This window comes from Scyliorhinus canicula, chromosome 3 (genome assembly GCF_902713615.1).
Source record: "Scyliorhinus canicula chromosome 3, sScyCan1.1, whole genome shotgun sequence".
In the NCBI taxonomy this organism is placed as follows: domain Eukaryota; kingdom Metazoa; phylum Chordata; class Chondrichthyes; order Carcharhiniformes; family Scyliorhinidae; genus Scyliorhinus; species Scyliorhinus canicula.
In genome coordinates this window covers 73362913-73379605 of record NC_052148.1, presented here as the reverse complement: position 1 = coordinate 73379605, position 16693 = coordinate 73362913, and positions in this window count along the sequence as shown.

Genomic DNA, 16693 nt, shown 5'->3' with positions numbered 1-16693 from the left:
TAGTCTATGCACACTTGTCCCAATAATTAAATCCTTTTATCCTAATAGAATCAAAATTATGCCCAAAGAATTTTTACAGCGCAGAAGGGCTCGGCCTGTCAAGGCTGCACTGGCTCTCTGAAGGATCATTCTACCTAGTCCCAGTCCCTTGCTGTATCCCCGTAACCTGCACATTCTTTTCAGATAACAATCCAATTCCCCTTTGAATACTTTGATGGAACCTGTCTCCACCATCCTCTCACGAAGTTCATTCCGGATTCCACTGACGCTCTGGGTGAAATCTTTTTTCCTTGCATCACTCTTACTCCTTTTCACCCATTATTTTGAGTCTGTGCCATCTAGTTTTTGATGTATCCTTGAGAAGGAAATGTTTCTCACTTTTTACCCTGTCCATACCCCTCATTCTTGAACATCTCCATCGTCTCCTCTCAATCTTTTTTTCTCCAAGGAAAACATACTCATCCTCGTATTGTTTATCCCTGGAATCATTCTTATGAATTTCCTCTGCACTCTTGCTAATGCCTTCACATCATTCTTCAAGTATGGCTGCCAGAACTGGACACAGTTCTTCAGATGAGGCCTAACTAATGTCTGAGATCAGGGTTTTTCAAACTCAGGATCGCGACCCGCAGCTGGGTGTCGGGAGGGTCGTGGAGCGATCATTTGCAGCGTTCTCGATCGCGGGAAGACGTCCCCAACTGCCGTGATCTGCTTTTAAGAATGCCAGCCTTGGGCAGTCCCTAATTGGTTGCGGTGTTTGAGGGGCGGGCGGCGCGAGGCTGGGCTGTGTGCTGGTCACCGCTCACAGAATGGTGCTGAGGGGTGGGGTGGATGGGGCTGATGGGCGCCCACGTTGACGCGATGCTAACAGTGGCGGCCCCAGTTTGGAGCTCTGCTCTGGTGCTCGTCCATTGCGCGCTGCTCGGCTCGTCCCCCACCACAGATTGGCACTATGCAACCTATGGCTAGTTGGTCAATCCGTTCAACATCCAGCACAAGGTCCGCTTGCACTCCCAAGATGGTAAGTACTGGTCGGTAAGTGGTCTGTGACTGAGGTGGATACAGCGAAAGGAAGCCAGGCCAGATTTGTCGAAATACTGATTAAACAAGGCCAGTCAATAGGGCTGACATATGTGAAGACTGGAAGAAACCTTCAGTCATCACTTTGTGTCAACACTCTCTAGAAACCAGGAGGTAAGTGCTTTTGGTCAGAATGGAGCAGGAGGTGACTTGGATGTTTAGATAGTGCAATTCTGTGCAACCGGTAAGAAATTGTGTGACATTGTGTGTGACGTTCTGCGTGTTTGACAAGTTACTTGATCTCCTCTAAAGTCGCAGTTTGGTAAAGTAAAAACAAGATTGTACTTTTTTTCTATAATTGGTTAAATTTCTAAAAACATGGGAATATATTTAAAACAAAATTTATGTGTAAATGTAAGGATGCACATGTTCAGCTGAAGTTGTTTTAATTTTTGCAGTAAAAAGTCATAAATTTGGAAAATTTAGGTATTAGAAATAAAGTTTCAAAATAAAAAAAAGAATGCCGGCCACGACTGTCCTTTTAATATGAACGATGAGTCTTTCCGCTCGAGGCATCGGCAGAGAGAAGGACACGTGCCCGGCATGTCAATGCTTTGTCTTCAAAATCATAGAGGTGAGATTCCTCCATTTTGTAGCTGCCAGCAAGGAAGCAACAGGGCTGTGTGAAGAACTGAAGATGGGTCATTTTGCAATAAGGTAGAGAGGGCCAAAGATACAAACAGACCAGGATCTCACAACTAAATCTGCTGGAAAGAGCTTCACAGGAGAGTCCACGGTAGGACAAGGTAGTGCTGGTGTGAGCTGTATCCCGAGCTCCAGGGCCTCTGGTGAACAACTAAGAAGAAACTGAAATCATGAACATAGCAGTATAAAAATAATTTCTTGAGGTATGGCTTTAATTGTGCCAATGCAAATCAGGATGTAAAGCCCATGTGTGTTATATGCAGGGAAGTACTGACAAATGAAGTTTAAAACCCTCAAATCTTCAAAGGCATTTGAAGACTAAGCATGGCGAATTCGAGGACAAACCTCTTGATTTTTATTCAAAGCATGCAGCAAGAACTTAAATCATCAGCTAAAGTCCTTAGCAGAAATGCAACATTGAATGACAAAGCAAGTGAGATTGTGAGGACCAAGCAGGCTCACCTGCCGAATTAAAGGTAAGCAATAACGGTGTATTGCGAAGATTGGCCGGCGTGGGTCGCTAATGTCAGCCGACATGTCTCATGAACGATGGCCGGCATGGGTCCCGAAGGTGCGCCGGTTGGAAAAAAAGTTTGAAAAACAATGCCTCAGACATGTTCAACGGAACAAAGTAAATGAGCTTGTTCCGCACATTGAAATTGTCCGGTACGATGTTGTGGGCATCACAGAGACGTGGCTGCAAGGGAATCAGGGCTGGGATCTAAATATCCAAGGATATATGTCCTTTCGAAAGGACAGGCAGATGGGCAAAGGGAGCAGGGTTGCATTGTTAGTAAGGAATGAAGTTAAATAGATAGTAAGGAGCAATATAGGATCAGAAGGCATAGAACTTCTGTGGGTAGAGCTGAGGAATCACAAAGGTAAAAAGACCCTGATGGGAGTTATGTACAGGCCCCTAGCAGTAGTCACGATGTGGGGCAGAAATAAATCAGGAGATAGAAAAGGCATGTGAAAAAAGGCAATATTAGAATAATCGATTCTAAGGTTCAATATGTAGGTGGACTGGGAAAATCAGGTTGGTAGTGGATCCCAAGAAATGGAAGTTGTGGAATGTCTAAGAGATGGTTTTTTGGAGAAGCTTGTGACAGAGCCTTCTAGGGAACAGGCAATTCTGAACTTGGTGATGTGTAATGAGGCAGACTTGATTAGGGAACTTAAGGTGAAGAAACCATTAGGGAGCAGTGACCACAATATGATAGAATTTACCCTGCAGCTTGAGAGGGAGAATCAGATGTAACGGTATTACAATTAAGTAAGGGTAACTACAAAGACATGAGGGAGGAGCTGGCCAGAGTGGATTGGAGAAGGAGCCTAGCAGGGAAGACAGTGGAACAGCAATGGCAGGGGTTTTGGGGGGTTATTAGGGAGGTACAACAGAAATTCATCCCAAGGAGGAGGAAACATGCTAAGGGCAGGGCAAGGCCTCCATGGCTGATGAGGGATGTCAAGGACAGCATAAAAGCTAAAGAAAAAGCATACAAAGTGGCGAGGATTAGTGGGAAACCAGAGGTTTGGGAAGCCTTTAAAAGCGAGCAGAGGACAATTAAAAAAGCAATAAGGGGCGAGAAGATGAAGTACGAGTGCAATCTAGCTAGTAATATAAAGGAAGATAGGAAGAGATTTTTTTCAATATATAAAAGGTACGAGAGAGACAAAAATAGACATTGGACCACTAGAAAATGTGGCTGGAGAAGTAATAATAGGAAACAAAGAAATGGCAGACAAACTGAATAGTTACTTTGCATCAGTCTTCATGGTGGTAGACACCAGTGGGATGCCAGAGCTCCAGGAGAACTAGGGGGCAGAGGTGGGTGCAGTGACCATTACTAAGGAGAAGGTTCTGGGGAAACTGAAAGGTTTGAAGGTGGATAAATCACCTGGACCGGATGGACTACACCCCAGGGTCCTAAAAGAGATAGCTGAGGAAATTGTGGAGGCATTTGTGATGATCTTTCAGGAATCACTGGAGGCAGGAAGGGCCCCAGAGGACTGGAAGGTGGCTAATGTAACACCACTGTTTAAAAAGGGAGGGAGGCAGAAGACGGGAAATTATAGGCCGGTTAGCCTGACTTCAGTCATTGGTAAGATTTTAGAGTCTGTTATTAAAGATGAGATTGCGAAGCACTTGGAAGTAAAATAGGACTGAGTCAGCACGGCTTTGTCAAAGGGAGGTCCTGTCTGACACATCTGTTAGAGTTCTTTGAGGAGATAACAAGCAATTTAGACAAAGGAGAACCAGTGGACGTGATTTATTTAGTTTTCCAGAAGGCTTTTGACAAAGAGCTGCATAGGAGACTGTTAAATAAATTAAGAGTTCATGGTGTTCAGGGTAAGATCCTGTCATGGATAGAGGATTGACTCACTGGCAGAAGGCAAAGAGTGGGGATAAAGAGGTCTTTTTCAGGATGGCAGCCAGTGACTAGTGGTGTGCCTCAGGGGTCTGTGCTGGGACTACCACTTCTTACAATACACATTAATGATCTGGAAGAAGGTACTGAAGGCACTGTTGCTAAATTTGCAGATGATACAAAGATCTGTAGAGGGACAGGTAGTATTGAGGAAACAAGGGAGCTGCAGAAGGACTTGGACAAGCTTGGAGAGTGGGCAATGAAGTGGCAAATGAAATACAATGTGGAAAAGTGTGAGGTTATGCACTTTGGAAGGAGGAATCTAGGCATAGACTATTTTCTAAATGGGGAAATGCTTCGGAAAGCAGAAGCACAAAGGGACTTGGGAGTCCTTTGTCACGATTCTCTTAAGGTTAATGTGCAGGTTCAGTCGGCAGTTAAGAAGGCAAATGCAATGTTAGCATCATGTCAAGAGGGCTAGAATACAAGACCAGGGATGTACTTCTGAAGCTGTATAGGGCTCTGATCAGACCACATTTGGAGTATTGTGATCAGTTTTAATAAAGTAATAAAGTATGTTTCTATCACCTACACATCATTGAATTGTGGGGGTGAGACCCATGCAGACACGGGCAGCATGTTCAACACAGTGACCGGCACGGTAGCACAGTGCTTAGCACTGTTGCTTCACAGCACAAGGGTCCGAGGTTCGATTCCCAGCTTGGATCACGGGCTGTGCGGAGTCTGCACCTTCTCCCCAGGATCTCACATCTGGGCTGGGATTCTCCCCTACCCGGCGGGGCGGGGGGCCCCGGCGGGACGGAGTGGCGTGAACCACTCCGGCGTTCGGCCTCCCCAAAGGTGCAGAATTCTCCGCACCTTTAGGGGCTAGGCCCGCACCGGAGTGGCTCCCGCTCCGCCGGCCGGCGCGAACGGCCTTTGGCGCACTGCCAGCTGGGGCCGAAAGGCCTTCGCCGGCAGGCGGAAGTCCGCACATGCGCCGGTGCGTCAGCGACTGCTGACATCATACCGGCGCATGCGCAGGGGAGGGGGTCTCTTCCGACCCCGCCATGGTGAATATCATGGCGGAGGCGGAAGAAAAGGAGTGCCCCCACGGCACAGGCCCGCCGGCCGATCGGTGGGCCCCGATCACGGGCACGGCCACGGTGGGGGTCACCCCCTGGGGCCAGATCGTCCTGCACCCCCCCCCCCCCAGGACCCCGGCGCCCGCCCGCGCCACCAATCCCACCGGCACCAGACGTGCTTTGATTCCCGCCGCCAGGAAAGGCATCAGCGGCGGGACTTCGGCCCATCGCGGGCCGGAGAATCGCCACGGGGGGCCTGCCAACCGGCGTGTTTCCCGCCCCCGGGGGGGGGGGGTCGGAGAATTCCGCCCCTGAATCTGCTGGAGAGAGCTGCACAGGGGAGTTCAGTGCAGGACATAGCAGTGCTAGTTTTAGCCTTGTACAGAACTCTAGGGCCTTTGTTTAACAGCTTACACAGGAGAGTTCAGTGCAGGACAGAGCAGTGCTAGTGTTAGCCTTGTACAGAACTCCAGGGCCTTTGTTTAACAGCTTACAAAGAAGAAGCTTGACTCGGGAACAAAGCTGTATAAAGATGATTTCTTGAGGTATGATTTTGTCAATCTTCATAACTTCATTGCAGTGTTTAATGTAAGCCTACTTGTGACACAAATAAAGATTTAATTGTGCCAATGAAAATAAGGTTGCAAAGCTCATGTGTGTTGTATGCAGGGAGCTATTGGCAAATAACAGGAGACGTTTCAGATTTTGAAACAGAAGTAGTGGGTGAAAAATTCCTCTTGAGGTTGAGACCCCCGAGTTAGTTATTAATTTACAGCTGATTCCAAATGAAAAGACTAAGCTGCTGTACATGACCTGTGATACCACATTAAAAACACGCCAAAAGCCCATGAGGCTGTCAGTATTCTGTAGTAGTATCTCCCAGGAGTATCCAGTGCTGGGTAAAACAGGTAATTTGCTGCTATTGATGCAATTGCCCTTCATGCCAACCTACATATGCAAGGTTGGATTTTTAGTTCTCATGTTCTCCCTGTGTCTGATAGAGATGGCACAAAGGAACTGGCTGAACTCTGTGCCTAATATGCGCTTTGCCTGCTTCTCCTGTGAAACTGATTGGAGTGAGATTGTGAGGACCAAGCAGGTTCTCCTTTCACATTAAAGGTAAGCAAATGTGGGCTGTGAAGGTTGACTGGCATGGGTTGCGAAGGTCGGCCAGTATAGGTCTTGAAGTTTGGTCGGTTGGCAGAAGTGGATCCTGGGAAACAAAAGTTTGAAAAACACTGAATTTAGATGGTAATGGTCGTGTGTTTGGAAGATGCTGCCTAAGGAACCTTGGTGAGTTCCTGCAGAGCATCCTATAGAGGGTACACACTGCTGCCTTGAAAAACTTTGGCTGATCAGGGAAAGCCAGCATGGATTTGTGAAGGGGAGGTCATGCCAGATTAATCTTATTGAACTTTTTGAAGAGGTGACAGGGGAATGTCTATGGATGTTATTTATATGGACTTCCAGAAGGCATTTGATAAAGTCCCACCGAAGAGACTGTTAAGTAAGATGGAAGCCAAGGAGTTGAGGGAAAATTATTGACATGGTTAGGAAATTGGTTGAGTGACAGGCGACAGAGTGGGGATAATGGCAAGATGTGACTAGTGGTGTACCATAGGGATCTGTGCTGGGGCCTCTGTTGTTCACATTATTCATTAATGACTTGGATGATGGCATAGAAAGTCATATATCCAAATTTGCTGATGATACAAAGTTAGGTGTATTGTAGACAGTGTAGATGACAGACTAGGTGAATGGGCAAAATTATGGCAGATGGAATTCAATGTTAGCATGTCTGAGATTATCCATTTTGACCCAAAAGGATAGAGCAGAGTACTTTCTAAATGGAAAGAGGTTAGGTATAGTGAATGTCCAAAGGGACTTGGGGATTCAGGTTCATAGATCTTTAAAATGCCATAAGTGCAGAAAATAATCAAAAAGGTTAATGGAATGTTCAACTTTATATCTAGATGATTGGAGTATAAAGACACAGAAGTTATTCTGCAACTATATAAAACCCTGGTTAGACCCCACGGAGTACTGTGAGCAGTTCTGGGCATGACACCGGAGGAAGGATATTTTGGCCTTGGAGGAAGCGCAACATACATTTACTAAAATGATACAAAGAACAAAGTGAACAAAGAACCATTACAGCACAGGGACAGACCCTTTCACCCACCAAGCCTGCACTGATCCAAATTCCTTACTTAGACCTACTACTTTTTACCCAAATGATCTGTATCCCTCCATTCCCTGCCCATTCATACGTCTATCAAGATACATCTTAAATGTTGCTATTGTGCCTGCCTCCACCATCTTCATTAGCAACACGTTCCAGGCACCCACCACGCTCTGCGTGAAAAACATTCCCCGCACATCTCCCCTAAACTTTTCCCCTTTCACCTTGAACCTATGCCCCCTTAATAATAATAATAATAATAAAGGGCTGGTTTAGCCCAGGACTAAATCGCTGGCTTTGAAAGCAGACCAAGGCAGGCCAGAAGCACAGTTTAATACCCGTACCAGCCTCCCCGAACAGGAGCCGGAATGTGGCGACTGGGGGCTTTTCACAGTAACTTCATTTGAAGCCTACTTATGACAATAAGCGATTTTCATTTCATTTCATTTCATTTCAATAATAATAATAATCGCTTATTGTCACGAGTAGGCTTCAATGAAGTTACTGTGAAAAGCCCCTAGTCGCCACATTCCGGCACCTGTTCAGGGAGGCCGGTACAGGAATTGAACCCGCGCTGCTGGTCTTGTTCAGCATTACAAGCCAACTGTTTAGCCCACTGTGCTCGTAATTGAGTCTTACACCCTGGTAAATAATTTTGACTATTCACCCTGTCTATACATCTCGTAATTCTGTAGACCTCAATCAGGTCTCCCCTCAGCCTCCGTTTTTCCAACGAAAACAATCCACGTTTATTCAACCTCTCCTCATAGCTAACACCCTCCAGACCAGGCAACATCCTGATAAGCCTTCTTTGCACTCTCTCCAAAACATCCTCATCCTTCTGGTAGTGTGACAACAGAAACGCAATATTCCAAATGTCATCTAACTATAGTTTAATACAACTGTAACATGACCTGCCAACTCTTGTACTCAATGCCCCGGCCGATGAAGGCAAGCATGCCGTATGCCTTCTTGACCACCTCATCCACCTGCATTGTCACTTTCATGGAACCTGAACGCCCAGATCCCTCTGTATGTCAATGCTCCCAAGGGTTCTGCCGTATAGTGTATAATTCACACCTGAATTTGATCTTCCAAAATGCATCACCTCGCATTTGTCCAGATTGAATTCCATCTGCCATTTCTCTGCCCAACTCTCCAATCTATCTATATATTGCTATATTCTCAGACAGTCCCCTTCACCATCTGCAACTCCACCTATCTTAGTGTCATCTGCAAACTTACTAATCAGGCCATCTACATTTTCCTCCAGATCATTTATATATATATAACAGTGGTCCCAGCACTGATCCCTGTGGAACATCACTAGTTACAGATCTCCACTCTGAAAAACACCCTTCCACTGTTACTCTGTCTCCTGTTGCCAAGCCAGTTCTTTATACATCTAACTGGCACATCCCGAATCCCATGCGACTTTACCTTTTGTACCGGTCTGCCATGAGGGAGCTTGTCGAATGCCATACTAAAGCCATGTAGATGACATCCACAGCCTTTCCCTTATCAATTAATTGTATCACCTCCTCAAAAAACTCTATCAAATTGGTAAGACATGATCTTCCCGCACAAAACCATGTTGCCTATCATTAAAAAGTTCATTTGCTTCCAAATGTGAATAAATCCTGTCCCTCAGTGTCTTCTCCAACAGCTTCCACACTCCTGATGTCAGGCTCGCTGGTCTAGAATTATCCTGATTATCCCTGCTTCCCTTCTTAAACAAAGGGACAACAGTGGCCATTCCCCAGTCATCTGGAACCTTGCCTGTGGTCAAAGATGATGCAAAGATATCTGTTAAGGACCCAGCTATTTCCTCTCTTGCTTCCCATAGTACCCGGGGATATATCCCATCCGACCCTGGGGGCTTGTCTAACTTAATGCATTTTAAGACATCCAACACTTCCTCTTTCATTATGCTGACATGCCCTAGAATATTCACACACCCATCCCTAATCTCAACATTCGTCATGTCCCTCTCCTTGGTGAATACCTGGACTACAGGGTTAAATTACGAGGAGAGATTTTAAAATTAGGCATGTTTTTGCCAGAACATAGAAGATTAAGGGCCGATCTGATCAAAGTATTTAAGATATTAACAGGGAAAGACTAGTGGGAATAGTCTAAAAATTAGGGCTAAACCATTCAGGAGAGATGCTCTAAAGAACTTCACTCAAAGGATGGTAGGGGTTTGGAACTCTCTCCCACAAACAGCAGCTGAAACTGGAACAGTTGCTAATTTTAAATCTGAGACAGATAGATTTTTGTTCAGGGATATTCAGGGATATGGGCCAAAGGCAGGTACATGGAATTAGGCCACAGATCAACCATAGATCTCATTGAACGGCGGGGCAGGCTTGAGGGGCCGAATGGCCTACTCCACTTCCTATGCTCACTGTTCGACGGTGGTGGAGGGAGTGAATTATATATTTTTTGATTCATTATCAGATGTGGATGTTGCTGGCTAGGCCAACATTTACTGCACATCCCTAATTGCCCTTCAGAAGATCGGGCAAAACAATGGTTTGTTTGAGGTTGCGCGGTTGTTTGAAGGCAAGGTCATCCCCACACCCCCACTACTTGCCTTCAAACAATCGCGCAACCTCAAACAAACCATTGTTTGCAGCAAACCCAGCCTTCAGAACAGCGACTGCGACACCACACAACCCTGCCAGGGCAATCTCTGCAAGACATGCCAGATCATCGACATGGATACCACCATCACACGTGAGAACACCACCCACCAGGTACGCAGTACATCCTCGTGCGACTCGCCCAACGTTGTCTACCTCATACGCTGCAGGAAAGGAAATGGTACATTGGCGAGACCATGCAGACACTGCGACAACGAATGAACGGACATCGTGCGACAATCGCCAGGCAGGAATGTTCCCTTCCAGTCAGCGAACACTTCAGCAGTCAAGGGCATTCAGCCTCTGATCTCCGGGTAAGCGTTCTCCAAGGCGGCCTTCAGGCCGCGCGGCAACGCAGAATCGCCGAGCAGAAACTTAAAACCAAGTTCTGCACACATGAGTACGGCCTCAACCGGGACCTGGGATTCATGTCGCATTACATTCATCCTCCACCATCTGGCCTGGGCTTGCGAAATGTTACCAACTGTCCTGGCTTGAGACAATTCCCTCCTCTTTAACCTGGGGTTACCCCTATCTCTGGATCTGTAAAGGTTCTATTACCTGTAAATGCTCGCATTCTAAGCATTGTCTGGCATCTTTGAATTTGTCTATATATATGTTTCTGGAACAAACCTCTTCATTCACCTGAGGAAGGAACAGAGCTCCGAAAGCTAGTGTTTGAAACAAACATGTTGGACTTTAACCTGGTGTTATAAGACTTCTTACGACTGCATTTGGACATGAATTGCTTATGTACTACACACCGAGGTCCCTGTGTTCCTGCACTCTGTTTAGAGTTTCTCCATAGTCATCCTGCTAAAGTGAATCACCTCACACTTGTTTACATTGAATTTCAGCTGCCACTTGTCTACCCAATCCACCAATAAGTCTTTATCCTTTTTAAATTCAAGACTATCCTCATCACAGTTGACAAAGTTTCCAACTGTTGTGTCATCCGCAAATGCCCTGCACACTACAGTCTAGGCCATTAACATATTATCAGGAAGAGCAATGTCACAACACTGACCCCTGGGGACCTTCACTGCAAACCTTTCCCCAATCTGAAAAATAATTATTTATCACTGCTCTGTTTCTTGTAACTCAGCCAATTTCTTATCCAACTGCCTACTTTCACTTTCATTTCATTATCACAGGTCTATTGTGTGGCTCTATATCAAATACCTTTCAAAATCTATTTACATCATAGCAACAATTGTCAAGGTTCTCTGTTACTGCCTCAAAAAACTCCTGAAAGTTAGTTAACATTATTTTCCCATGCTAGTTTTCCTTAATTATCCTGCTTTGTCTAATTGTCTATTGATTTTGACCCGAACTATAGGCCGTGATTTAATGGCCATGTTCGGCTTAAGCGAGAACATGACAAGACCATTAAATAGCGGGAGAGGCCAACAATGAGAATCATCCCGGGCGCCGATCTGTTTGCAATCTATCCGGCCCATTTCCATTAGCGAAATCCGGATCTTGCCTCGGCATGGCGAGAAACCAATAATCACCACTTACGGCCAATCTCCATACAATTAACGGGAGCCAACCCCTATCTAATGGTTTCCTGTGATCTAACGGCCTCCCCAGCAACTGGTCCATCGAACAGATGGCAGACAGTGTGTGCCACAGGAGGCTCCACCTCAACAAGGAGATGGTGGCATGTCCTTGTGGACCAGCACCACGTGGAGGAAGAGGATAGTCGCTCCTGGTGGATGTCAAGGTCACCGCAGCCCTGAACCTTTACGCCTCCGATCATTCCAGGACTCAAGCGTGGATTGTGTGGCATCTCATATGCTACAGCCCACAAGTGCATCCGTGAGGTAACCGATGCCCTGTTTGCCCGGGCAGCGAACTATGTCTACTTTAACATGGGCTAAGCCCAACAAGATGCCGGTTAGCAGGATTCTCCACCACTAACGGGATGCCCAGGTCCAGGGGTAATAGATGGCACACATGTCACCTTGCTCACTGGGCCGTCTGAGAGTGCCTTACATCAACAGGAAGGGGTTTCCCTCCCTGAACATCCAGCTCATGTGTGACCATCACCTGACGATCATGCACGTGTGTGCATGCTTCCCATGGAATGGACATGACAGCTACATCCTGGTGCAGTTGGACATCCCTGGCCTCTTCGAGGAGCACCCTAAGATGGCCGGTTGGCTCTTGGGGGATAAAGGGTACCACCGTAAGATCTGGCTAATGACACGAGTACAGAGGCTGGTGACCGATGTGAAGACCTGATACAATGTGGCCCATGTGGCCACCTGAGCTATGATTAAGTGGTGCATCGGACTCTCAGATGCGTCAAGCGCTCGGTGGTGCACTGCAGTACACCTCCCAGAGGGTTGCCCACTTTGTGGCGGTCTGCTGTGCCCTCCACAACCTGGAACAGGAGCAGGGTGAAGTGCGTAGGTGGAGAGAGAGGAATATGTGGCCACCTCCGAGGAGGAGGAGGACCAGGACGGGCTGGAGGAAAGGCGGCAGCGGCAAGAGTCCAGCAAGCCCGAGGGCCAGGGAGGCCCTCATCCTCACCCGCTTCACATAGGACGTGGCCTCTTCCATCATTCTCCCTCTCTCTACTCCCCTTCCGGCCCCCTCCCTCCCATCCTTCTACATTCACTCGCTTTCACCATCCTCCACTCCGTCTGCTTCCCTCCTGCCATTTCCCACTCTGTGTAACATCATTCCAGGGAGCTGGGACTGTGTCGGCACTGTCAGCGGGTCACTGTCGAGGGCAAATGGGTTGACGATAACGCACAGAGAGCTGAGCGCCAGTGCTCCACAATCTACTGCCTATCTGCTGAGTGCTCGCTCACACCCATCACCTGCAAATGGTGTGCGGGAGAGGGAGGAGTGGCAGGAGTCCAGACCCCAATGTCCAGGGAGATGAGGCATGGGATTGCTGCTCGGCCTGTTAGCAGAAGGAAGCGACAAAGGCATCTTGCTGGTCGAGGTGCAGATATTTTAATGGGTTTCACAGAGTGTCCACCACTACCCCACTCTCCCAATGGTGCTGCCCCCTTCTCCACCACTCCCACAATGCACACTCCCCCCCCCCCCACCCACTATAGCCCCTAACGCCCCCACCCCACCCTCATTCCCCCCCTCCCCCGGCGTCTTCTCAGTGACCCTCAACGTGCTTAGCCTTCCGTGCCCTTACCGCTGAGTATCCCCAGGGTAAACATCAGCGTTGAAGGCAGCTAGCCAGTCAAAACTCAAAAAGGGCCACAGTACAGAGTACAGGGATTGCAGAGAATTCAGTGAATGGGTTCAGTAAGGTAAGAAAATGTAAAAAATACAGGGAGAGTGTACAAAACATGACCAGACAGATAGTCTGAGAAAGCAGGGCAGAGAGCAAGGGAAGTCTAGATTAAACTGCATTTATTTCAATGCAAGAGGTCTGACAGGCAAGGCAGATGAACTCAGGGCATGGATGACTATATATGGGACTGTGATATTATAACTATTACTGAAACATGGCTAAGAGAGGGGCAGGACTGCCAACTCAATGTTTCATGGTACAGGTGCTGCAGGAAAGATAGAACAGGAGGAAAGCGAGGAGGAGCAGTTCTGTTTTTGATTATGGAGAATATTACAGAGAGAAGATATCGCCGAGGGTCAGCCCACTGAGTCTATATGGGTGGAACTGAAAAATAAGAAGAGAGAGATCACTTTGATAGGATTGTACTATCGGCCCCCAAATAGTCAGCGGGAAATTGAGGAGCAAATATGCAAGGAAATTACAGATAGCTGCATCAGATGAACAAGGTGGTGAAGAAGGTATTCGGCATGCTTGGTTTCATTGGTCAGAACACTGAATACAGGAATTGAGACGTCTTGCTGAAGTTGTACAAGACATTACTAAGGCCACACATGGAATACTGTGTGCACTTCTGGTCACCCTATTATAGAAAGAATATTATTAAACTAGAAGGAGTGCAGAAAAGATTTACTTGAATGCTACCGGGACTTGACGGTTTGAGTTATAAGGAGGGGCTGGAGAGACAGCGGGCGAGATTCTCCGTAAATGCGGAGAATCGTAAAGGCTGCCGTGGGACAGGCCGTGACCCATGCCAGCCTTCATGGCCACTTCCGGGGCCGATTCTCCCCTCCAGGTGGGGCTAGGAGCGCGGCCCCGTTCGTCACGGCGGCGCGGCCTTGACGACGGTAGTCAAGGCCGCACGTCAAGCGTCACGGTGGCTGACGCGGCCGATGACATCAGCCGCGCATGCGCAGGTTGGACAATGCCAACCCGCGCATGTGCAGTTGGCGTCTTTCTCCTCAGCTGCCCGGCAAGACGTGGCGGCTTGATCTTGCCGGGCGGCGGAGGGGAAAGAGTGCGTCTGTTTTGGACGCTGGCCTGACGATCGATGGGCACCGATCGCGGGCCTGTCCCCTCCCGAGCACAGTCGTGGTGCTCCCGTGCCAAACGGGCGTGAAGGGCCGGCCGCTCAGCCCATCGGCCTCGGAGAATCGCCGCTCGCCGCTTTTTACGGCGAGCGGCGATTCGTGGCGTGGGTCAGGTGTGGGGAAGAATAGCGGGAGGACGTGAAAAATGTCGGGAGGCCCTCCCGCTATTCTCCCACCCGGCGTGGGGGGTGGAGAATCGCGCCCTGGGACTTTTTTCCCTGGAGCATAGGAGGCTTTGGGTGATCTTGTAGAGGTCTATAAAATAATGAGGGGCATAGATAAGGTAGATAGACATCTTTTCCCAAAGGTAGGGGAGTCTAAAACTAGTGGGCATAGGTTTAAGGTGAGAGGGGAGATACACAAAAACGCCCAGATGGGCGGCTGCCCTGTAGCTGACCCTCCTGAACCCTTGGGGGAACAGGGCATCCCATCTGACTTACACCGTGTCCAACAGTCTTCCTAGGTCGGCATCACCAAAGCATAGGGCTGGTCACAGTAGTAGTATGGTTGCGTGCAGAGTGGGGTGGGCTGTGCAGCAGTGGTTTAACGGCTGCTGTCACTTGGTAGCGAGGGGCTGGCAAGCCCCATCCCGGTGAATCAGCCAGCAAACCATGATTTGCAGCGTGAATCCCATGTGGCCTTGTTAAGTGAGCCAATTAATGTTTTATAGCAGTGATAGCCCCGCCGGGCTGAGCCTCGGGGAGCTTGCGGTATTTCCTGCCCTCTGCCACACTTAGAAACCTTTCCATTAAACCGGGCCCACAATTTCCCGACTTTTCATTTTTAGCCGTTTCATTCTCTTCCCTAGGATGTGATGCCGAACGACCAGGGCCGTCTGGCTCCAGACGGACACAGGCATCTGCCCCCACCTCACCCGGGGCCGCACGACAGAGGGTGCCCGATCAGCGGGGAGTCCCATCCTCCCCAACAGAATCTGTGGAGCAGGATGCCCAGAGGGCGGCGACACCCCTAGATGAAGAAATGGCCTGCAAACGCCCTGCGGCCTCTCAGCGGGCCGATGACATCGAGGAGGCATCCACCCAAGAAGACCTCGAGCTTGCGGCACAGCTATCTCCCGCACCATCCACCATCCCAGAGACACTCACCCCGGCTGGCCTATTTAGTGATGAGGCTCCTGGGTCATAGTCTGGGTCGCACATCACAGCTGAGCAGGTACAGCAGGTGGAGGTCGGAGCAGCCGAGGGCCCGGACTGGCGGAGGCCAGGCCAGGCCCAGCATCCAGCTGGCTCCCAGACGTTTTCAGAGTTCCTGGACTTTCTCAACCCACCCGCACAGCCGATGCATCAAGAAACCCAGGGACTCAATGACGGGATGAGGGCTGTCTTCCAGACTCTGCAGACGCTGTTACAGGAGTCGAACCGCGTCCACGAGCAGGGAGTGGTGCCGCTCATGGCAGAAACCCAGGCCGACACCGCACGGGTGGCATCCGCGGTGGAGGCAATGGGTGAAACGGTTTCGGCCATGGGTCAGGTTATGCAAGACGTTGGGCTTAATGTGCACGCGTCATCCTCGGCCCTGGACAGGGTTGCCCTCTCACAGGCAGCAATGTGCCAGAGCCAAAATGACATTGCCGGCGCGCTGCGGGCCTTGGCCGAGTCTCAGCAGGTCATGGCCCAGTCGCAGCAGTCAGTCGCGGAGAGCATCAACCGCTTGACACACGTGCTGGATGGCGTCGTGCACTCACAGGTTGCGGTCGCACAGTCCATGGCGGGAATGTCTAACTCCCTGGACTCCGTCTCTGCAAACCTTCGGATCCTGGTGGATACCGTTGCAGGCCTCCAGGACTGGCAGCGCCAGGTGTCGGTGGCGCGACGGGGCACCTCCCCGCTCGCACCTCTGTCCCAAGGTGAGGCCCGGGGGCCACCAGGCTCCCCGAGGGAGGAGGAGGTTTCGGGGCCTGTCCCATTAACTCCATCACGGGACGTCCCGGAATTCCCGGCCTCCCCCCGTCCCATCCCTGGTGCATCGGGTGGGCAGCAGGCAGAGCAGGGTGGCACAACGTCACCCGAGACGCCCGCAGAGCAGCCTGGCCCATCAAGGCCGGGTCGCCCCAGGAAACGCTTGCCGAAGGAGAAACTAGTCGAAGGGGGCGATTCGCAGCAGTCCTCCTCCACTCCTGCTGTATCATCTGGGGAATCACTTAGACGTAGTGGTAGGGCCCGTAAGGCAACAAAGATAGACACTGAGTAAGTTGGCGCGGGTGAAGGGCACAGTTTAGTTGTAGGGGCTAGGGCACCTGTAAATGTTTGT